We start from the raw sequence: 3,653 nt of genomic DNA on the forward strand, positions 1-3,653 counted from the left end.
AAGTCCATGGACCGGCACGGCACGGCACGATCAAGTAGGCCATGGTGCCCGCAGCCCGCATGTCGGTACGGCCAAGCCCGCAGCATAGCCCAACATGGCCTATATATACTATTTATACATACATATATATGTATATATAAAATATTTATATATATAATATATTATATAAATTATAGTTATATAATAGTATATAGTATATAATATATTAATAAACTAAACAATTTTTTTCAATTTTATTTTACTAATTTATTTAGTTATTGTATATATAAGTAATTGTATACATCAAAATTTATATAAAATTAAAATTTTAAGTTTTTTTTTTATTTTTTAAAATAAATAAGCAAAAATAGCTTTGTCCCGGTACATGGCCCGATTTGGGCCAAGGCTTGGCCCATGGGCCAACCCGACCCTCAGCACGACACAGACCCACGCGGGCATGGGTCATGGGCCGTGTCAGGCCGACCCCCAAAATTTTCACTGGAGAAGGTAGCACAGCCCATAACAACCCATGGGCCAACACAACACAACCCGCACTGCAGACCACGAGAAACAAGAAGTATGAAGAATTCAATTGGATGACTTTTTATAGAAGGGGTAGATGATCACTTCATCGTTGAGATAATTAAAGTTCTTGGTTAAAATGTCCTTCAATCCACATAAAACTTATAACATCAGAAATCTAATCGAATATTTGATTTATAAATCTAATTGAAATGCCCATGTATGTGCATCGGGAGATAACTGGCAAATTTTGTTGGAATCATATCGCCATCCATCATGGTAGAGAAAAAGGGAGTGATGGGACTCCCGGTGTTAAAATTAGAACTAATTTTTTATTTAATAGTGACTCCATAATAAGGCAATCTCGATAAGTTGGAGAGGAGAGAGGGAAGGTGTTAGACACCCTCTCTCTCATTGATGCAAATGACATTCCCCAAAAGTGTGGTAGACCTTTCGATAAATGCAATAACTCATTGCCTATGGATATGAACTGTCTTAGAGATGTTCTGGACTATGGTGAGCTAAACTTTAAATGTGCAAGAACTCACTTTCGGTGAGCATGAACCAAATCTGAGAGCCTCTTCGACTCTAGTAAATTTTCTAAATATACAAGAACTCACTTTTGGTGAGTATGAACCAAGTTCGAGAGCCTCTTCGAACTCTAGTAAACTTTCTAAATGTGCAAGAATAAGTACATTTAATGTGCAATCATTAAAATTTTCTCATATTGTAAATCCTTTTTATTTTCTATATATATATATATATATTGAGAAGTCTAGCACCAGATTCAGTAGTGACACATGTTTTGCACTATTTGGTTTTCTATTTTCTATATGATGATGCGCATTTTGGTAATTCCTAGTTGAAAGGTGGCTCGGACGCTTAGCTGAACAGTTCCTAGTTGGAAGGTGGCTTGGATGCCTAACTGAACAATTTCTAGCTGGAAGGTGGCTCGGACGCTTAGCTGAACAGTTCCTAACTGGAAGATGGCTCGGATGTCTAATTGAATAATGACGTGATATATAATTTATTGGGGCGACCTGCAAAGAAACAATGTCAAAGTGCCTGGGTTTCTTTATCCAGGGTGGGCACTCCGATGCTTAAGTCAACGAGTTAGAGATTTTTTAGAGAGCTAAAAGCAAGAGAGATATAGAGCTATGAGAGCTAAATTGCGCATTCCTTCTGAGATTGGAGGTAAGGCCCTTATATAGGCATTGTTTGGCGTGGGCTTCATGCATCGCGTCCTAGATCTCCGGGAAGACGTGCCTAATCAGTCCGAAGTCCTCAGAGGTAGTCATGCACGTAGACCAGTCTTTGCGCCTTATTTAGTTTCCTCCAGAACATTTGGTGTGGGAGCCAACATCCGAGAGACCTGAGAGTGATGGGATGCATGCAGAATTGGTCGGCAAGCACGTCTCATATGTTGCCACTTGGACCTCAATTAGGTTGCCAATCCCTCAAGGAAGGTCACTCCTTACATCAAGGTCACTTCGGCCCTAGACAAGGTGTTGCTAGCGCCCTGAGTTGTTGACGAGGTTGCCAGCTAGGTTTCTACCAAGTCAGCGGAGGTAGGTCGCCAGGTCGCGGAGGCAGGTTGCTAGGTCGGTGGAGGCAGGTCGTCAGGTCAGTGGCGGAGGCAGGTCGCCAGGTCGACAGAGGTAGGTTGCCAGGTTGGCGGCGGTAGGTCATCAGGTCGGAAGAGGCAGGTCACCAGGTCGGTGGAGGCAAGTCGACAACGAAGGCAGGTTGCCAGGTCGGCAGAGGTAGGTCGCCAACTGAGATTCCATCATTTTGGCTAAGGAAAATCATCGCCTAGGTGGTGTCGGGATGTCATCCAACTATTCTGAAATACCATGTGTGATGATGTCAATGAAAGGCCAAATCTGCCCTCATCAGTATAGACACTAAGTTGAATTCAGAGAAGAAAATAGAGAAGAGACAAGCACACTGCAGAACCAAATAAGGATTCAGGCTTCCTTGTTCATCACCCAGAATTCAGACTGGAATCCAATAAATGGGGCGTTACTGGGATTCCCCTTCTTCACGCCTTTTTTTGGAACCTGCCACTACTCGAGAATGTCTAGAGGGACCTAGGTTAGATTGGCTGTGAACAGGGAAAGGCCTGAAGACTGAACCAGAGAATGCAAGGGGATGCAACTAAATAATGATCTAAAGTTCGAACTAGAGAATACAAGGGATGAATTGCAGTTCAGTCTGACCTCCTTCAGGCCAAAATCCGATGAATGGGGTGGTAATGGGGGTTCCCCCTTCACATCTTTCTCGTAATCAGTTCCTACATTAGAGGGGAAATGGATAGCATTGCCTGCAGGAGCCCCCTCTTATTCTCCGTTCAGAACTTCCACCAAAAAAACTAAAAAAAAAACAGTAGAGCAAATGATAGAATAACTGCGAGAGCGAACCTGCCTTCGTGACTAATCTGGGATGAAGGAGAGTTGGTTTCACTTCAAGCCCTAAAACGACACTCTGGCTGTGGATGACGGAGTTCTGGGGTGCCAATGACTCAACCTGAGAATCTCTTCGTGAATCAGAACTTGGTGGTTGGAGAAATCTTTGCTAGAGATGCCGGTGAGAGGAGCTATATGCAGTGGTGAAGCCCGTTGAAGGAGGCTGAGTCTTCCATGATTTGAAATTCAGTAATGGCGATGCTTCTTGGCTGCAATAAGAAAAAGATTTAAAAATGCAGGCTGATGTGGCAAGAATATTAGGGTGAAGGGGGCCGTTTCCCTAGGTTGATTTGATGCCTTGGGTCCATCCACCAACTCCTATTTATAGGGCTCAAGTAGGGATAGTTTAGGTATTTTTGGTGTTTGTGGGAAAGGTAGATATGTCCAAAAGGTAGGGGTATTATTGGGAAGGAAGGCATTTTGAGGGTGTTTAGGGGTAAAATGGTCCAAACGAGGTACATTTGGGGGTATTCTAGGAAGGATGATGTGTGAGAGTATTTTGGGTATTTTGAGGGTTTAGGAATAAAAAGGTCTTTGGAGGTATTTTGGGAAGGATGATGTATGAGGAGTGTTTTGTATATCTTAAGGGTTTTAGGGGTAAAATAGTCTAAATGAGGTAGATTTGGGGTCATTTTGGGAAAAATGATGTATGAGGGGTATTTTGGATATTTTGAGATTCTTGAGGGG

The 3,653-nt window shown here is 42.6% G+C and overlaps 1 long non-coding RNA gene across 1 annotated transcript; it reads right to left on the reverse strand.

The window, feature by feature from the left end:
- Positions 1–1,319: 1,319 nt before the first annotated feature.
- On the reverse strand, positions 1,320–3,240 carry LOC148803448 (uncharacterized). The gene is made up of 2 exons (XR_016085875.1): positions 2,922–3,240; positions 1,320–2,344 (listed from the first exon to the last, which is right to left on the reverse strand). It is a non-coding gene; the product is annotated as an uncharacterized LOC148803448 (long non-coding RNA).
- Positions 3,241–3,653: the final 413 nt, after the last annotated feature.

The sequence above is a fragment of the Nelumbo nucifera genome, chromosome 1, assembly GCF_055504915.1.
Source record: "Nelumbo nucifera cultivar China Antique chromosome 1, China Antique-T2T, whole genome shotgun sequence".
Taxonomy (NCBI): Eukaryota; Viridiplantae; Streptophyta; class Magnoliopsida; order Proteales; family Nelumbonaceae; genus Nelumbo; species Nelumbo nucifera.